This window comes from Moschus berezovskii, chromosome 3 (genome assembly GCF_049115385.1).
Source record: "Moschus berezovskii isolate FMDL1 chromosome 3, NW_MosBer_1.0, whole genome shotgun sequence".
In the NCBI taxonomy this organism is placed as follows: Eukaryota; Metazoa; Chordata; class Mammalia; order Artiodactyla; family Moschidae; genus Moschus; species Moschus berezovskii.
In genome coordinates, this window is record NC_142462.1 from 79,379,862 (window position 1) to 79,401,129 (window position 21,268).

Sequence of the window (21,268 nt, forward strand, 5' to 3'; positions counted from 1 at the left end):
TATCAGACTGTGTTTCACCAACCCCTGCTTTGTAACATCACCAAGAAAACTGGTTTAATTGGAATTGATGTGATCAGGCCTACCTAGCTCTTTGGTGGGGCAAAGTGGCAATGATGAAAGAGGAGTCTGGTATCCCTTTGTCTCATTGCTTTTAATCTGAGCCTAAATCCATCAGTCTATCCAATCACCTCAAATTAAGTTGGTTAAGTCAGTGTAGTATTTCTCAACCTTGGCACTATTGACATTTTGGGCCAGATAATTCTGTGTGTGTGTGCGGGGAGGTTGGGGGGTGGGAGGGTGCCCTGTACATTGTAGGATTTTTAGCAGCATACACTGGATGCCAGAGGGAGCCCCCTTCTACCACAGTTGTGATATTGTGACAACCAAAACCATCTTCAGACATTACCGATGTCTGCTGGTAGCAAAGTGGACCCCTAGCTGAGGATCACTGAGTTAGTGAAACAGTCAGAATGACAGGAAATTCAGGAAACCCCTAACAACCAACTAACTGGCCCAGAGGAGAAGTTTGTGTGTGTGTATGTGTACATGTTTCCTGACAGTACAGCAGTCTTCCTGAGACTTCCATGGAGGGCTGAGAATAGTCTGCCTTCTCAAAGACAAAAGTGTAATCACAAATACCACGTCCTCTGAAGGGAGCACAACCCCAGGACAGCTGACCCTGTGGTTAGCACCATGGTTAGCAGAGCACTTTCATAATCAGGTAATCAAGTCAAGCTCCACAGCAAGTAAACAGGGCTCTAGGCTTTTAATAAGGCCTTTATTGTGTGATTACCCTTTAAATGGCAATGAAAAAGGTCTTTTGTTTTTAGTGGACAAAAAACATTTCGATGGAAAAGTAATCTCAGCAAGAATGGAATCATTTCATTTTTTGACCAGGAGGGAAAAAAAAGAGTAGAAAAAAAAAAGAAAGAGAGGATCTTTCCTAGGATGTGGGAGGGAGTATTTAAATTCAAAGGAAAATTTGCATGAAGAAATTTAACCTGCACTTCCAATTAGAAAATGTTGATAGATAACTGTTACGGTGTGGAGGGTCTGGACCCTGGTGTGTGAGAGAGAGAGATCCATGATAGATGTTGTATAAAGAACTTATCATTTAAACAAACAAGAAAACAGATGAAAAAGCACAGGATGAATGAAACATTTGTCATGGTTTTATACTTTACAGGACGCCATTCTGCACTGGTTCTTTACTATTTCTGGTAAAACTGACGTAGAAGCATTAGTTTTCCCTCTGAAACGCTTAGATGCTTTGTTGGCCCTGTCTTTTGCTTTTCTACCAGGGCAGCTATGACTAGGAACAAAAGTCAAGTTTCAGCTACTTGCCAGGAGCAGTAAGTTGCTTGAAGCCCACCCCTGCCCCACCCCCACCCCCACCCCCGGCCAAATCACCACCTCCATTCAAAATTCAAAAGGAAATCAAAATAATCCAAAAGTCCTTTGATCCTGGGCAAGAAGTTAATTGAAATTGCCCGAGTGGGTTACAGCTCCTCCTTCACTCATTAGCCACAGATCAGTTTATTTTTATTTGCCTCAAAACTCCCATTAAATGAAATTCATCGTGTAGCACACAGGTCATTTCCCATGACCACAATGTAGATCTCTCTCTTTTTCCTAGCACAGAATTTGAGCTATGTTTCTTTTCAACAAATCCCTATTCCCCAACCCATATTACACATTGCACCATGTTTTGTCTGCTTGTCTTCTGGTTCCAGCTGTGTCATGCTTTTTGTTATCATGCTTTTGTGTCCCATGACAAACATGGTAGGGTACTGGCAAGGTAGAGTTGCCTCCGTTCGCTGCTAACCCAAATTTCGTTCTATGGAACCAGCATCCTAATCAATGACCTACACCGCCTCACTGTTGACAGCATTTTTTTTTTCTTCCTAATGCATATTTTAGTCTTGATTGACCATCAACCATATGGCACGATTGTCCTGTGGGTAAGTTTATTATTAACAGCTCGCAGCTGGAGTTACAATAACTATACACGGCTGTGACATTGCACTAATTGACCAAGACACATCTGAGAACAAGATGCAGAAAGTGGCCCTTGCAAATTACTTCAAGCAGAAATGGAGAGCTTAGTGGGAAACACCAGTTTCAGATTAGAACTTTCTATGTTAAGACCAAATTGGGGTGGGAGAGAGGCTGGCTAGGGGAGAGGGGAAAGAAAGAGAAGGTACATGAGTTAGGCAAGGGCATTGTTCTGAGCCTCCATTAAGCCTTTATTCAAATGAGTTATTTTAAGCAGAGTCCCACTAATGAGAAAGAAGCAACCACAGGTAGAATTTTTAAGTGCTCAGACAACTCACTCACTAAATCCATTGGGTACCTTCTGTCCTCAGTTTCCTGTCTAATCTTGCTGTCATAGGCAAGGCTGAGCAAGGCTTGAGAACAGTGTGTGCTGTGTTAACTACATCACGTAGCCCTAGAGCTGAGGAAGCCAAGTTTGGAAGCAGGAAGCCTGGGTGCTGTCTGCACCAGCCAGCTGGGGGATGAGGGGCAGGGACACTGGCCAGGGGATGTGCATGAGTTAACAGTTTACCACTGGGTCCTCTGGGGAAGGCTCCTGGAAATTCTGGAATGTGAATAGGCTGTCTGTGCATCTCTCAGTAAATTTCTTTCTCAGATGTTTCCAGCCAGTGCAACTCGATTGAGAAATGACTGGGGGAGAAGAGGGGAGAAAGGCAGCGAGCTCAGTGTCTTATAAATCAGCAGCATTGAGCTGAACTGGAACTGTCAAACTGTGGAAAAACCTGCTGCCGTGCGAGCTTGTGAGTCTTTTCAAAAACAAAACCTAACCCTTGCCTTGCTCTCTAGATGGGAGAGGGCTTAATTTGAGTTCACAGAGGAGTGAGGAGTGCAAGAAGAAATATGGTTTGCTAAGAAAATAAAAAAGAATCAACTCAAGGTAGTACATATGCAACATGTCCCAATTGCGATCTTGGCTCAGGCACAGAATCACAAGTGGGGTCATGAAAAATAGCTCAGAACTGTCATGAGTAAATCCCGCCAAGAGGTCTAATAATACTCTCTGCTTCAAAGGCAAACTAACCAAATAACCCTATCATCTACCAACGGCATCATCTCCATTTTATGCATGGGGAAACTAAGGCACAGAAAATGTAGGTACCTTGCCTGAGGTCATGCAAAAGACCTAGGATTTGAACATGCAAAGTCCGGCCTCAGAATCCATGCTCCAAATCCATAGCATAGGTCTCTTTACAGCCTTCACAGACTCCAGGTTATAAGCCCTGCTCTAGGCAGTTTGCAGGTCTCATCCCGACTGTTCACATTCTATGAGAAAGTCCTGCTCTGCCATTCTATGCCTCAAATGTATCCTGATGCTGGAATTGTGCCCATGCTGCTTAATCATCCCATACCTATTCATGTCTGAGATCAAGTTAGTACTTTTTTCCCCCAAGTCTTTATACCAGTTGCTGAAAAACAGCTTTAAGTTTGGAAGCCTAGGCTTTTGGAGGCTCCAGTTAGATTTCCAATGGCAATTGTAAGTCTGCCAGATTTGCACTGTCCCCGACATGTGGAGGCGTGAGGGTCAACCCCTTGTGTGCCAGGCCTGAAGTTCAGTTACTGTTGCTGGGGAAACCATAATTGAATTTCCTGAATTATACACAGTGCGATAGAATGTTGAATAACCATATTTATTTGCCTTCTAGGCCCTGTGGCATCTGTTGTTCAGCTCACAAAGCTTCTATTGACTGAAGGAGGGGTTTGTTGATCCAGAAATCTGTGATTGGCACATGAAGCAGTGGGAGCCTGAGGACTCCTCTGTCAGGCTGAGATTTCTCATCCAGTTCAGCAGTCACTAACCAAATGGCCTGGTGCAGGAAAACCCGAAGATACAGCTGAGACCCTGGCGTGAAACCGACCCTTCTCTTCCCTGATGGGTGCACTTCTCAGCTTAGGGGGAGACAGGCAGTGTGGGAATGGGCCGTATGGAAAAGGAGAGGTAGCAGGAAGGAGGCAGAGGGGACAGGAAGGCAGAGAAAAGTGGTCAAATAGGATTGCAAGGCCTCTCTGCACAGGAGGGGAAGGCTGAGGAAAGGGTGTGTGCTCGGGGGATGGTCACAGAGGTAGAGACATATTCCGGCCCTCGAGGGATGAACTGCCCAGTTGGGGCTCTAGGAACTCAACTATTTTATAAAAGGTCTACATGCAAAGAATTGGAGGGAATTCGAGGAAGGGTCCCTTAGCTCTGAGGAGCAGGTTGGGAAAAGACCTGTACATTTGGTGACATTTAAGATGGCCCTTAAAAGATGAGTAAGATTTTGGTGGATCAGCTTCTTGAACTCAGGGAAGAGCATAAGCGAAAATACAGATAAGGAGGGTGCAAAAGTCTTCAGCAGATGCTGGGGATTCCCTGAACTGGCCACGCTCAGCTGCCCCAGATCCTCATGGCTACCACTGAGCTAGCAAACAAATGAGTGAGTTCCCTGGAGCAGAGAAACACAAAACAAAGGAGGAAGAAGGATAAGAGCCTCAGGTTTCAAACTAGGAGACTTGGTGGCCAGGAGCCCTCCTTTCAGACAGGGAGCGAAGTTTGAGGCTCATAGGGTTTTGCAGCTTGAACTGAAGTCTAGGAGTGTCTTCAATTCGAAATTAGTTTCTAGCTGAGGCGCTGAAGTTCTGACCATCTGATGGGGAGTGTTTTCCTCTCTGACCCTGGCTTCAATTTGGTGTTTCAATAACTCGGACACTGAGTCATGCCCTTAGACTTGGTGACACCTCTTTTCTGATTTCCCTTTGTATTCACTGTCACAATTTCCAAATAATCTGCTTTGTCCACGTTGATACAGAAAGCATTTTAGAAGTATTCTCTTCCATAACAACAAGGTGAAAAGAAATGAGATTTTTTTTCTCTCTATTTTAAAGCTTTTTAAAAGGAACATTTCAAGCATTTACAGAGTAGAGTACATGGCACATGAACCTCAGGCTCTCACCATCCTGCTGTAGTAACTTCTTGTCTCATCTCTCCCCAGGCAGAACTTCCTCAGCATCTCCCTGGCCCTCAGCCCCATCTCTAGGATTATTCTGAAGCAAATCCCAGACATCATATCATTTCATCCACAAGTGGTTCAGTACTATCTCAGTAAGATAAGGACTTTTAAAAATATGCCATTACAATCCCATTGTTATACCTGCTAAAACTTCCCTCGTTGACTCATAAATGTTTATTTTCTAATAAGTAGGACAAAGCCTCCCTTCTCCAGGGGATCTTCCTGACCCAGGAATTGAACCAGAATCTCCTGCATTGCAGGCAGGTTCTTTACCAACTGAGCTACCAGGGAAGCCTGGCAGGCTGCAGTCCATGGGGTTGCAAAGATTCAGACACGACTGACTAAGCACAACAAACAAACAAACAAACAGGACACAGCCTCCACACTGCATTTGGTTATTTTTTGTCATAAGTCTCTTGTATTCTGTAGGCTCCCCCTTGCCTTTTCTCTTAGCAATTTGTTGAAGAAACTTTTGTTTCTGCTGTAGAGTTCACTAGTTGGTTTTTTCAGCTCCTAATGAAATAGTTTCATGTTAAGTCACTTCAGTTGTGTCCAACTCTGTGTGACCCTATGGACTGTAGCCTACCAGGCTCCTCAGTCCTTGGGATTCTCCAGCCAAGAATATTGGAGTGGGTTGCCATGCCCTCCTCCAGGGGATCTTCCCAACCCAGAGATCGAACCTGCATATCTGATGAATCCTGAATTGGCAGGTGAGTTCTTTACCACTAGCACCACCTGGGAAGCCCATAAAGAAGGCTGAGTGCCGAAGAATTGATGCTTTTGAATTGGTGGTGCTGGAGAAGACTCTTGAGAGTCCCTTGGACAGCAAGGAGATCAAACCAGTGACTCCTAAAGGAAACCAACCTTAAATACTCATTGGTAAGACTGATGCTGAAGCTGAAGCTCCAATACTTTGGCCACTTGATGGGAAAAGCCAACTCATTGGAAAAGACCCTGATGCTGGGAAAGATTGAGGACAAGAGGAAAAGGGGGCAACAGAGGATGAGGTGATTGAATGGTATCACTAACTCAATGGGCATGAGTTTAAGCAGACTCAGGGAGATAGTGAAGGACAGGGAAGCCTGTCATGCTGCAGTCCGTGGGGTCACAAAGCGTCTGGAAAACAACAACGATATAATAAATCTAGGCAGTGATAATCAATGGCTGTGAACCCACTGGGTTAAAGGCCAATTGGAAACTTTATAATAGATGAGAAAACTGATGGGACTTGAAGCCACCAATATGTCCTAACATCTTAGAATAATCTGATATTCACATCACTTCCTATCATATACTCCTACCAAAAAATTATGCTGGAGTCCCCTAAGCCCCAGCTCTCACTACCAGTATACAGAAAATACAAGGGACAGAAAGACATGAAAAATCACATGCTAAGCCTTTTTGTTCTATTTTAATATAGCAAACATTTATTTAAAATTTGTTTGGTTACTATGTTTTTGTCAGGCAATATACTGTGATATTTTCCCTGACGATGACTAAGGTATAGGATATATTTATCCTGCTAAATAGATTCTATGTTTTTGTTTAATTGCCTACTTTGGGTAGGTTTTAATCTACTTTCTAATAACCACTAATAATACTGTAACAGCTTCTGTAGCCTCTGAGATCTTCCTCCACCCTAGCCCCTCCCCTCGAGGCTTTTTCTTTTTTATTGTGGATTGAGAAACCAAATATCAACTTTTTAAAAACTTACAAAAGAAAGGTTTTACTCATGAGAGCTAAATAAGGGCTCCTATTAGTAAATACATAAATACTAGTAACCAGACTTTTGAATAATCATTGAGGTTTTCAGATTATTTTTTCCTTAATTCTTGACTGCATTCTGGATTGCCAAGGCATCTGGACAAATGAGATGTAACCCAGTGTTCTGGGTTATTAATCACGTTAGATAGAAAGTTTGGTCACAACAACCATCAGTAAGCCATAGTGTACATAGGAAGATGGCAAAATTCCAAGCTGGAAAAACCCAGGACTGCACACAAACATGAAAATTCAATAGGAATTTCACCTGGACTAGGTCATTAGGATAAGCATATGTAACAGCCTTGCTGTTGACATTCTCTTTTCAAAACACCTCCTCCTTTGAATTCCATGACCTAACACTCTCCTAATTTTCTTCTACCTCTGAGGCTTCTCTTCAGTCTTTTTCCTGGCTCATCTTCTTCCTCCGAGCTATTAAATATTGGAAAATTGCAAGGCTCTCTTCTCCTTCACATTCTACACCCTCCCTCTGTGATCTCGTCCATGCTTATGGTTTTAATTATTATCTATACGTTGATGACACTTAAATTTATATGTCCAGGCTAGACTCTCCTCAGAGCTCCCAATCATAAATCCAGTTGCCTCTTCCACATATCAACTTGGCCATCTCACAGTGCTTCAAACTCTGCATGTCCCAAAACTGAACTCATAGCTTTCCCCTCAAACTCCTTCCTCCTCCAGCATCCCCTCAGTAAATAGCACCTACATCCAAAGACGAGTGAGCCAGACAGTTGGCAGCCATCCCTGACACCTCTTTCTCCCTTCCCACCATGTTCATTGGATCAGGAAGGGTTGCTGACTCTCATTTCCAACTCTATCCATTGTCTCTTCATCTTCACAGCTGCCACCACAGTCCAAGTTCTCACAGTCCCAGCCCTGGATTACCTCCAAAGCCTTCTATTCTCCCCAGGTTTACTCTGTGTCCAATCCATTCTTTGGTCAGTATTCCATAAAAATAAACCAATCTGTTTATAACTGTATCACCTTCCCAGTGCCTTTAGAATAAAGACTAAAGTCCTCACCATGGCTTATAAGGATTATAATGTTACTGGCTCATACCTTCTTTACCAACCTCATTTCCAATGCTCTTCCCCTTGTTCTCTGAGATCTAGCTATACTGGTCCAGGAGTTTGGGCCCCAGGACCTTTGCACATGCAAATCCATCTGGTAGGATTGCTCTCTTCTCCTCTTCAACTAGCTAATTCTGATGTGTCTCTCTAAATTTAATTCTTTTAAAATGTCTCTATTTCTTCTGGTACATCTTCCGATTGACCTGCTCACAGTTCTTGTTCTTTTTGGTTGAAACAACTCTGTAGCTAAGGAAACTGAGACCCAGGAATGTTATATAACTTGTATGGGGATCATACATCCAGGTAGTGGGTGTGCTGAAACACAAATTGGAATTCTCACTATAATAACAGCTAGATCTGCCGTTAAGTTTTGGTCTGTAAATAATGTGTAGAAGCTGGAGTGAGTTGAGAGAAAAGGAATATGCTAATTAAAGGAAAGGCAAGTAAGACCTTTGAAGAAAGGTTAAAAGAGACAGAATAGTTTGGGATAATGCATAGACATAGGAAGAAAAGGAGATTTAAAGTTTTCAAGTTGAGGAGGTTATTACAGTGTAATGGCTATATATATATATATATATATATATATTTTTTTTTTTTTTTTTGCATGACCACAGGGTACAAAAGACAATGTTAGGTCTTATATCTCCTTAGGGATGAGAAATTTTAACTGGAATGTGTTTGGTTTGATAAAGGAAAAGGTGATTAAAAATTTGAACAAATACAGTTAGTCCTGAAAGTCTTTTGGTGGAAGTGGTTAAAAGTGGGGTCAATAACCATCTAAGTTACATGACAGTTTCAGTGTTGACCTACTTCAGGCAGGAACCTGGGCCAGCTGACCTCTTGAGGTTGTTTGGAATGAATGAAGAAAAGAGTGGATGTGAAAGTGAGCCTTGCCATCCGTCACAGGCTAGATGGTACTCCTAGTCTCGCCTGGTGTGGAAAGAGAAATATTGAGTGGCATGAGTTCCCAAGGTCTCCTCAGCTGATCACACTCAGTTGGCCTTATCTGGTTCCCAGGTGTTTCCATTTATCTCTGATAAACTGTCAGCCAAGAGTCAGCTTTGGGGTGGGAGGTGAGGGAATGAGTAGAGCGGAGGGTAATACCCCAGATGTTTTCTGAGAAGATGGGAGAAAGTTATTCCTCAGTACTAATGCATTTCGTCATCCTCCCTGCTTGCAGATGTTAAATTTGGGAATACTTCCAGGTTCCCTCTTAAAATATAATTAGCTGTGTATTTAAAACACCAGGACCCAATCATCCCCAGGGATGTATCTCTTTTGCATATGGATGAAGCTTTGGGGGTTTAAGAGGATTCTCAGTTTTGCTAGCTGTATCTCTTTGCATCTGACCAGTCCTGTGGGCTTTCTCCTTTCGAAGTCAGGAAAAATGATAATAAACAGAGGTGGCATTTACTGAATTCCTACACTGTGCCAAATAAAGTCAAATCTCCATGGCAACCCCATCAGGGTTGGGTGAAATTCCATTTTACGGATGGGGGAAGTCATCCCATATTGTTGCTTCCCCAGGTTCATAAAACTACCAATTGGCAGAATTTGTTCAAACACAGGACTGTGGGACTTTCAAATGATCATTGCAACATTTTTAGAGCTTTATTCTGTACCAGTCACTCATTAAAGCCTGTGGAGCAGGTACTAACTATTAGGTTCATTTTGCAGGTGAGAAAACCAAGGCATAGAAACATCCAGTAGCCTACCCAGCTCACACAGTTAGTAAGTAAGTGGCAGAGCAGAGAGCCAGGCAAACAGCTCGGCCATGAGCCTGTACTGATTGCCACCCCCTTTCTACACTCTAGAGAGAGCCGGGGTTGGCTGGATGCATTTTCTTTTTCTCAGAGTAGCTGATCTGAGCTTGCAAGGTAGGAACTTCTCTTGCTTGCCTTGTCTTATCTTTACGTTGATCTTCTATCATTGGAGCAGCTGTGGACTGCCCAATCTGTGAGACTTTTGCATCTAAGCCATTGGATACAGGTGGCAAGGTTGTGGCTCCAGTTCAAGCCTCCCCCCTGGAGCTGGATGTTCCAGAAAGGACACTCTGTTCTGTAGGGCTGTCTCTCTGGCGCAGGCTTTGATCTGGGAAAGGATGAGCCTTGCTGCAGAGCTGAAGCTGTCTCCCTGCTTTGTTTACGTGAGAGTCCTTCCAGGACTCTGTCTGCTTTTGAGGTGGAAGTGCCCTGCCAAGAACTCCAGTTCTTTACTCTGGCTGTGTAGCCAACACACCTCCCACCTTTTCGATGATTTCTCTGTCCTGGAGAGAGAGCAGTGTCTCATAACAGTTTGGAGACTACAAAAAGTTTCCCTGGCAGGATGAGTGATGGACTCGGCAGCATGTTCTTGCCTTTTGGAGTTGCCCTCCAATTTTTCCAGGCTTGATTCTGTAAATCATTTCATCTTGTACAAATATTGGGCTGTGAGCACAGATGATCTCAAAGGCGAGGGTTATTTGAAACTCCATTTAAGTATCTATCCTCCTTTCAGCAGATTAATGTAGCTTAAATTTGTGAATAAAAGTTTTCTTCTGTGCGGGCCAGTGCACAGGTAGTTCTGGGGTCTTTGAGAGGAAGTAGAATATGCTTCTACTCCAGGAGGCTTTGGAAAAGGGGATTTGTCTACGCATTGACAACTCATTTATCATCAAAAGCATTTAAGGCCCTACTCTATGCAAGTACTCATGGGGCGGATGGAGGTGGGGTTAGAAATGAAGTGGGGAAAACTGTGAAATGTTTTGAAAGAGAGATGTAAGCCTGAAAAGATCATTTAGAATATCCACTTGCTTGCTTTCTTCTCAAGAAGATGGAAATCTATTGTGGTTTTCAAGATAGATTAAGGTTAAATAACTCACAGACTTGGAAGAGTATTTTGGGTAGCTATCTGATGTATTTCATGTCAGAGTTTATGCTCATTTGCCCTTATTCCAACAAGGAAAGAGAATTGGTTGAAGGCAGACTGTGATAGAGAAGGTCCAACAACCACAAGTTGTAAATGTTCCATCAGAAAAAGTGTCTTTGACATCTCTGCTCTTCAACTTTTTGGTTAAACAGTTGCCCAGATGCAGTGACTACATGCTTTTGAAATGAATATGCTTGAATTCTGAATGTTAGAAATCATCTTACTGGTTTGTGAAGACAGAAGTGCCTACCTTTTAACAGTACTTAGAATGGAAGACCTAACTTGTTTTTCTGAGTTAGAGCACATGCAATTCAGTGTGACCCAAGGAGTTTTAAACTTAAAAAAATTTTTAAGATGCTTAACTCCTTCCATCAAACTACACCCAGATGACAGAATTTTAGACATTGTTTAGTAAAGTTATAGTGATGAAAACCTATCACAAGGTGATGTAAACGGATTAGCTTGGGAGGGAGAAAAGAAGACCTGGAACATATAGAAACGTGTTAAGTCTTACAAAATGTTCTTTCATTTAAATCTTACAGAATTTTCTCCTTTTCACAGGTGAGGAAATGGAGGTTTAGAGATGTGAGTAAACATTTCTAAGATACAATTAATCAGTGGTGAACTTGAAATGGTATTACGACTTTCAAACTTTGAAACCAATGCTCTTCCAATTCACCAGGCTACCTCATTTACTTGGGCTTCCCAGGTGGTGCTAGTGGTAAAGAACCCACCTGCCAATGCAGGAGACATAAGAGATGAGGGTTTGATCCCTGGATTGGGAAGATCCCCTGGAGGAGCACGTGGCAACTCACTCAAGTGTTCATACCTGGAGAATCCCATGGACAGAGGAGCCTGGTAGGCTACAGTACTTAGGGTCACACAGAGTCGGACCCGACTGAAGCGACTTAGCACGCGCCTCACTCATTACCTAGGAGCAATCATCATGGAAATTTCCCATTGCCTCTTGCCAGTGCCCCTAAGGATCTGAGACAGAGCTGGCTCCTGACTAACGCAATGATGACACAGCAAGGAGGCAAAGTCATCTGGGTCTAGAATTAGGCTATCTGGACTACTAGGACTCCAGCCCTGCTGTTTACTAGCTGTGTGTCTTGGGACAAATCACTGGGACTCTTTGGATGTCACTTTTCTGATTCCTTAATAAAGGGTATAATACTCATGCCCAATTCATACGGCCTCATGCGCATTAAGTGAAATAGAAAGGGTCTGCCCAGGGTCTGGGAAAAAAAGTTCAACATGTGTATAACTTTCCTCATTCTACTTGGAACTTAAATTGTGTTTAGTTATTTCTTTAGCATAAGACCTGCCAGAATAAAACACGGAGATTCTTATGAAAGGCAAAATGAACATCTGTGAGCATGATTAGATACAACAAAGAAGATATGGATAATCCTAGGGAGCATCATGAAATGGCTGACCATATTTTTTCCAAACAAAATGGAGGTTAAAAATTAAGAAATGAGCCTAGAACAGAGGTGAACATTATAAGCAATTGCTGTGAAGCCCAGTACCCTGTTATTAACCAGTTACTGAAGAGGAAGGACTGATGCTAAAGCTGAAACTCCAATACTTTGGCCACCTCATGCGACGAGTTGACTCACTGGAAAAGACTCTGATGCTGGGAAAGGTTGGGGGCGGGAGGAGAAGGGGACGACCGAGAATGAGATGGCTGGATGGCATCACCGACTCTGTGGAGTTTGAGTGAACTCCGGGAGTTGGTGATGGACAGGGAGGCCTGGCGTGCTTTGATTCATGGGGTCGCGGAGAGTCGGACACGACTGAGCGACTGAACTGAACTGAACTGAAGAGCTACTAAGGAGAGGAACTAGACTAAGTCAGTGTGCCTCGCTGTTCCATTTGTGCTCAGTCATGTCCTACTCTTCACGACCCCATGGACTTTAGCCTGCCAGGCTCCTCTGTGCGTGGGATTTTCCAGCAAGAACATTTGAGGGGGTTGCCATTTCCTCCTCAGGGGATCTTCCCAACCCAGGGATAGAACCCACATCTCCCATGTCTCTTGTAATTGTAGGCAGATTTTTACCACTGAGCCACCTGGGAAGCCCAAGTGTCTTAGTTGTAGTTACTCCCATTGCTACCAGCGTATTTTTCAAGATTTTTAAAAAGACTCAAAAATTCTATAAAAATAGAGTGTCATATAGCTTCAAAAGTGAGATATGAAATATTTTCCTAAGCCAAAAAAAAAAAAAGTTAGCCATCTTGTGAGAGTATTCTAAAAAATTGAATAATTTTCTTGCTAATTATTATGACTATTATTTACATTGAACATTTAAAATTTTCCATTTTGTAAACGGTCTAAAGTCTTTTGCTAAGAGCAGTGAGAATCGTGGGAAGAAAAAAGTCAACCTCCCCCCTCCTTTGTATAAATTTCATTAATATCTATGTAATCAGAACACATACTAGCTGTTCTTGTACCAACAGAAAGCATGTTGATGGAGCGAACCCATCCTGGGTAGTCAAAATCGGACCTTTTCCAAACAACTCAGACATTTTAAAATTTCTCCTTGAAACAGAAGCTTATGTTTCTCTCCTAGATGTCTTCTTAGGGGGTTTGGTTTCTGACTCAACTCCCTCCACAAGCCTGCATCTCAGGGGTATGATATTCAGCATTTCACCCTTGGTGGTGATCTCATCCTTCACTGGTTCAGGGGGAGGGAGGGAGGGATTAATGAAAATATAGGTCAGCCCTTCTCCATCTCCACTGGGGCCACGTTGTCTTGGTTTTGATCATTTCCCTCAAATTAAGATTTCTGCATAAAACCCCGCGTCTGTGTTTGGCTGGCAGTTTTATGGCTGACCAAACTGCACTGGCCGGGGTTCTGGTTGGCTGAATGTTTACACAGCCTGTTAATCAGATGAGGAGAGGGGAATGGATGTGGGGACTGTCTGTGAGCTGGAGCGGCCCTGTTTGCTGTCGTGTGCAAGGGCCTGCACTTTGTTACTACAAATTACATAATGACATGTTACATTTCAAAGTGTATTTTTACTTCAGGGAAAATTAAACCAATAAACAAACAACCCTGGTGGAAAAAAAAAAATCCCTGTTTTCCAGATATTCCTCTTCGAAAGGCTCTTAATTAAATTGTAGCTATAAACAAATCTTTGTTTTATTAAAAAGAGCACAATTGCATATAAAAGCTATTTTTAAAAATTAGCATTCGAACCGTTTGCTGGACTAGGGTCTGGATGGTGTTATGTGTTTTATGATCTGTTCAAAAATGAAAAGGCAAGCTTGTGTAGTGATGGTAGATTTTCAATTTTTTGATTGCTAATCCCTTTCAAATGTTACTCCTGGCCTGCTTGAAAGGAGTACGTAAAACAGGAATTATCTTAGTTTTTCCAGGTACTGATTCAAGCAAAGCTGCTTAGCGTAAGTATGAAGTGGCTAACACTGAATTTTCGGTCCTTGTAGAAAATCTTGGTCTCTTCTGAATACTATCTATATTTCAGCAACTTTAACACTGTTAACAAAAATAAATCACTCTAATTCAACTTCTAAATCTTTCACTGCACACCTACAAATACAATATTTTAATTATTTTCTGTAAACTGCAGAAATTAAGTATATAGTTAGGACCCAAGGTTAAAATGATCGTCTTTTGAGTCTATATTATTCAATTATGCATGTATGTACTTGCTCAAACTTTTTTTCAGCCTAAATTGTTTTTGAAAAGAGAATGTATCCTCACTTTATTTACCTGAGCTAAGAGAAGTACTGAAAATAAGGACACTTATTAAACTGTATTTTAAAAGACTTATTTCACCAATCAGTCCTGTCCCAGATCTGCTGTTATCAGAACCATTTGGCCTGGAATTCACTGGGTTTGTTCAGGTGTTTGGCTGCTATTAGGAAGAGCAGCAGCCCAGTAACTGGCTGGATAAAAGATTGCCCCTCTTATATTTTAGAAACATCCCATGATGCTTACATTTCTTAGGCAAAATTATGATGTGACTTTGGATAATTTATCAGTACATGCCACAAAATGAAAAATCACAAGAGCAATCGAAATAGACTGTCCATGTCTTCCTGTTCAGTTTATTTATTTTTAAATTCAGGATGTTTAAAAAGAAATCTTTTCCCCTCAATCTTAGAAATAAATAATGGGATTTTTGAAACTTGTAGTTAAAACTTCAGATTTCACAAAGACTGAGAAAAACATAAGAGGAAAGCAAAGCAAAATAAAGGACAGAAACATAGTATAGATTTTTTTTTGCTAAAATGGGACCATATTGGACAATATTATTTGGTAACAGTCATGCAGACACTCCTATTTTATCTTGTGGAAAAGAATGCTCTCCTCTTTCTCATCTTGGATTCTTGATAGTCTGTTTGAATAATTAATTTAGATGCCTTTATTACTTATGAAAGTACTCAACCCTGACCTAAATTGACCATCCTTTTTTGAAGTGGTTTTGTATTTGATTTCAGGCATCTTAGTGTAAGGATTGCTCTCTGGGACATTCTGATGGGGCTTGAACTTGACTTTAGAGGAAACAGAACTAGATTTTTTACCAGTGACTGAACTTGCTTTCACTTCCACCAAATAAACAACAGTCCAAAGTGAAGAGTCAGATATTAATCTAATGTTTTCATTCTTTGAATGACTAATCCAATAAGAAAGAAGATTTTGACCCCAGCTATAGACAAGGAATTGCCTTAACAGGCCAAGATATGCCAATAAATGGGTAAGATATCCTTATTCATAAGATATCCTCATTCTGGTTTTTTGCTTAGGCAGCATTTGAAGTGATAGATGGGGAAAAGTTACCATAGCTTGTTGAATGAATGAGGAAAATGGGCAATATAATAATAGTAGTAGTTTCAAGTGGAGAAGGCAATGGCAACCCACTCCAGTACTCTTGCCTGGAAAATCCCATGGACAAAGGAGCCTGGTGGGCTGCAGTCTATGGGGTCGCAACAAGTCGGACCCGACTGAGCGACTTCACTTTCACTTTTCACTTTCATACATTGGAGAAGGAAATGGCAACCCACTCCAGTGTTCTTGCCTGGAGAATCCCAGGGACGGTGGAGTCTGTTGGCTGCTGTCTATGGGGTCACAGAGTCAGACACGACTGAAGTGACTTAGCAGCAGCAGCAGCAGTAGTTTCAAGGCCTTCCCTTGTCAGTCTTTTCGATAGGATGTTCTCAATTTACATAGGTTGACAACTTCTCTCTTCTGCCTACTTTGCCTTCCATGTCATGGTTTGTGTCAAGACTCCAGGGAAGTCCACCATCAGCACCACAGATCCTTTGCATAAATCCAGACAAGAGAAAGACAGACGCTTAGGCAGAAAGAAGGGTAAAAGTTCAATTCTCAGATGGCAGTTCAGATTTAGAAAACAGAATGAAAAAGAGTGGTGGCGGCCATCTCACGACTTCTTTCACCTTCAACTTTGATTTTAACTCTTAAAATGTATCTGCATTTATTTCTGTCAATTTATCATATCTATCATCTATTTTCTAATCTATTCCTCCCTTTCTCTTCCTCCTTCTTTCCTTCCTTCCTTCTTTATTTTTCAGCAACAAAACTCATACTATCGCAGAAGTCTGAAATTAGACTTTAAAAGCTAGTACTACTCTAATTTCAGAGGAGTGAATTTTGTTTCCTTGTTTGGCTTTAACTCTCTCTATTCTGATACTTGTCCTTAAAATGAAATATCAAGGAACCGCTTTCTGTTTCTGTTTAATGGGACCCAGGGAAATGAAAGTCCTTTAAAAGGATAAAATGAAGCTTTGTGATATGGCTTGTCCATTTTCATAGGATGTCCATTTTCATAGGCATGCAGTTCTGTTTAAAATTCTGTTTTAAAGGTTAAGCTGTGTATACATATATAAAACTCATTTGTGTGTTTTAAATACTATTTAAAATTTTTAAGTTTATACACACAGAGTACTTAGTGTGGATTATAACAGCATGCAACGTGAAAAATATAAGTTTACTTGAAAGCTTAACTTTGCAATGCATCCAACTAATCAAGTAACATTTTTTGTAACATACATGCCTATGGGTGCTGCATGCAAATGTACTATTTCAAATGTTTTTCTGATTGAATGAGCAAGCTCACAGGTTCACCATTTTATATTTGTTCTTTTAAAAACATGAAACTCGTTTTGAAAATGTTGGTTTAAATGGGCATTATTAAGTCTTTATCAGTTCTGAGCATTTCAGCCTTTTGCATCCAGAAATTTCTCAATCTGACAGAATAAGAAATGCATTTACATGGCCTAAGCTCTTAAATTGTCCCTTTCAATTAATGCCCCATCATGGAGCAATCTGGAAACCATTACTCAGTAACTCTTCGTTATAATTGCTTGCAGCTGAGTATCCAGCCCTTGGTAATATAAGAATAAAAGAAAACTCAGTTAGTAACAAGTGCAATTGATTCCATTCAGAATTCCCCTGGTGCTTTGCCATGTTTGGCCTGCATGAGAGGAAACACGAGGGTTTTTTTTTTTTCTTTTTTCCCTTTTTTTTTCTTTTGGGGCCAGGAAATGAATTGGCAGACATAAGATGGTTTGTGTGGTGCTTGCCTTCATTTTTCAGCTGGTCCTAGTTAAAAATGAGACGGTGGGGCTCCTGCTTTCTCCCCCACTGGCTACATTTTTTTTTTTTTTTGAGGGTTTTTCTGGTAATAGATAAGACTACAAAACTTCAATTTGCTACAAACTAACAGCATCCAGAAACTGTCACCTTCTGTGGCCACAGTCAATCCTGGGACTTACTTCTGCTAAGGATCGGGTTTTAGAATTTGATTCACTTCCACCTTGATCCTGCCTTTATGAGACAAAGTCCCTGGTGCATTTTGTACAGGTGGAGAGTGTTTATGTGTTTGGAGGCTATCAATCACCAGCTCCAGAAATGTAAAGATCTAAATTATGATAGATGAAAATGTGAAATGTAATGTGGTAAACTTCCCCCAACCCACCCCCCACCTCGTGTAAATCAGGAACTTGGCTTTTTAAAAACAGTGGAGAAAAAATTCTTATCACTCAGTTGAGCCCCAGTGTCCAGCGCCTGTGTCGCCCTGAACTCTGAGCACCAGGGACCATGGGGACACTTCATTCATAACATCCTGTCCCCTTTTCTCCTACAGATGACTGCGGCCAGGTGACAAGCATGCCCATGAATTTAAAATGTGTAAATTATAAAATAAATTTTTATTATAAAAATAATTGATGCTCAATGTAGAAAAGTTAAATTCAATAGAATTCTGTTCTAATTAATTTCCATTCTTTGCTTTCATAATAGGAAAAAAAATTCATCCCTCTCTGTGAATTTAAGTGGCATTTCACTTTGATTTGCTATAGAAAGAAAACTGTAAAATCTCCTATGACCTAGGAAAATTGGTCTAAATATTTGAGTATTTTTTCCTATGCATTTATGAGGGGCATTATTTTTTGCATTGGTGTGATTTCTTGTATTTTCTACCTTTTTGTAAACTTTTAAAAAATTGCTGTTACAGTTATTACTAATTACATATTTTGAAAGCCCACTTTGGTATTTAATTAAAAAAAAACAAAACAAGAGAAGCACTTTCCTAATGACAAGAAGAGTAATTGAAGGAGTAAAATTCTTCTTGATCTTAGGAGATTTAAGGACCTGAGAGAACAGGAGCTGATGCAGTATCAGTTGGTGTTATAAACTGGGCTGGAACCTGAATCCCAACTTTCCCAAACTCTCAAACTCTACAGTGATTAATAGTAACTACAAAGAAGCCTTAAGGGAGAACATTTTTCCATTAAGAAATAAATAAAAATGAAGACTTACAAGAAGGTTTCACGAGGGCGGGGAGATTTGCCTGGTTTTGTGTGTTCCTGATTTCACATTCTCCTATCAGAGAGCTATAAAACAATCACCTGAGTTATCTTAAATTTATGTGGATTAAAAATTATCAACCTCTTCAGTAGCAATTCTTCAGTTTCATTTCTTTAGAGATAAAGAAATGCAGACCATTTAGCCTGAATGGCAGCAGAGTTTGGGGGAGAATGGATACATGTATATGTATGGCTGAGTCCCTTTGCTGTTCACCTGAACCTATCACAACATTGTTAATCGGCTATACCCCAGTTCAGCTCAGTCACTCAGTCGTGTCCGACTCTTTGCGACCCCATGAATCACAGCACGCCAGGCCTCCCTGTCCATCACCAACTCCCGGAGTTCACTCAAACTCATGGCCATCGAGTCGGTGATGCCATCCAGCCATCTCATTCTCTGTTGTCCCCTTCTCCTCCCGCCCCCAATCCTTCCCAGCATCAGAGTCTTTTCCAGTGAGTCAACTCATCGCATGAGGTGGCCAAAGTATTGGAGTTTCAGCTTTAGCATCAGTCCTTCCAATGAACACCCAGGATTGATATACCCCAATACAAAATAAAAAGTTCAAAAGGAAAAAAAAAAGAATGCAGCCTATTAAAACCTGGATTATCAGAAATACAGCCATTGTTTTGTAATAACTTTAAATGGAGTATAATCTATAAAAATACTGAATTACTATATCATACACCTGAAACAAATAATATTATAAATCATTTGTATATCAATAAAAATAAGTATAGATAATTAAGATCGTTAACTAGAATTTTAACAAATGTGATAATGAAATCAGCTAATGTCCATTGACCATGTCCAGTGACTATGAATTCACGTCAATTACTTATATTGTTGGTTCCCAACATATGGAGGGTAGTGGTGGGATGAAGGTAAAGTCCATTTCTGATAAAGAAGAATTTGTCCAGTAGTTTAGGCTCCTATGTTTGAAACCATCAATCCCCAAACTCCAATATTTATAAGCTGATCCAGCCCAAGGCTTCTGCCAAAGGGACTTATCACTACTTGCACATCTACCAATTTTTGCTGTTGAAAGTCTTGTCCATTTTTCATGGGAACTGGTCTTGTATGGGTCTTGCTCCTTTATGAGCCAGACAGGGCTGTCTGCTCCATTCTCTAGGGTGTTTACAGGACTTTGGCTTTGTTTCAGGTTTTCAACACCTTTATAAAAAATCCTCGCTCTCTTCCCCTTGAGGCAGTATTTAAGCAATTCTCCCTTTCCAATCAATCAACAGATTTTTCTTGAGGTCTAATTGAGTGGAATCCTCCACTCCTGCCCAAAGCTGTTGATTAGTAATGTTTGTAGGCTCTTCCGCTGACCAAAATCCTGGAACTTTATGACCTTTTTTTTCTCCCCTAAGTTGTGGTAAAATACACATAACATAAAAGATTGCCATTTTAACCATTTTAAAGCATATTGTTCAGTGGCATTAAGTGTATTCTCATTGCCTAATGACCATTTGAGCTTCCCAGGTGGCTCAGCAGGTAAATAATCTGCCTGCTATGTAGGAGACACAGGAGACGCGGCTTCAATCCCTGGTCAGGAAGATCCCCTGGAGGAGGGCATGGCAACCCATTCCAGTGTTCTTGCCTGGAGAATCCCATAGACAGAGGAGCCTGGCAGGCTACAGTTCATAAAGTCAGAAAGAGTTGGAAACGGCTTAAGAGACTGAACATGCATGCACAAGCACCTTTAAAGATATTCTCTTCCAGAAGAGCAATTAAAATGGCGCAAGAGGAAGTGGAGCTCAACTCGCCCCATGAATACATCAAAAACACATTTATATGTGGAACAGTTCTCACAGAAAATTAACTAGACACTGGTAGAAGGACTCCTGTACAATTAAGGCTGTAAGAAAGTTACACATATAATTGGATAGGAAGTGAAGAAGCAACAGAATCGGGACCTAGACCCCTGGGAGAGAACTCAGAGGAAAATGAAGCCCCACCATGGGAGGGAGTGGTGAGCCACAGATTGGATGCCTCAGTCCTGGGGCTTTATGTGGGGGAGATGAGCCCCCTTGGCTGGTGAGTGGGCCAGCAGGACTAACAGGAAAGACTTGAAAGACTCGATTTCATCCAGGAATGCACCTGTGTTGGTTTGCACCTGAGCCAGGGTGGAAACATTATGTTCTAGAGAGGGCTTCCAGCTTGCCCACAGCCACCTTAATGCACACCCCAGCCCCAGCAAGCCAACACTCCAGCCCTGCTTACTCCATCTAGGATTGCCACCTCTAGGGAGAAAACTCCACTGTGGGATACAGATGTGACCTGGTCCTGGATGGAGTATGTGTGTGGGGGGGTGGTGGTGACCAGTGTTGCCACTTACTAAGTCAACTTACTCATCAGAAGAAGCCCAGATCTCTGACAGCACCCACAAAACCAGTTCATCCCCAATACATGTTGAGTCTATATGGCCCCTGCCTGCCCTGTGTTGTAACTTCACAACAGGATGGGGGTGGTGAAGGCTGGGGCAGTGGAAATTAGGGGCAGTGACTGGTTATGAAGGACACAGGAGATTTGTACACAAGAGCCCCCTTGCTTCAGCACTGCCTGCCATGGGGCAAGTTGTCCCCATGTGCGAAGAGGGAGAAACACACACTGA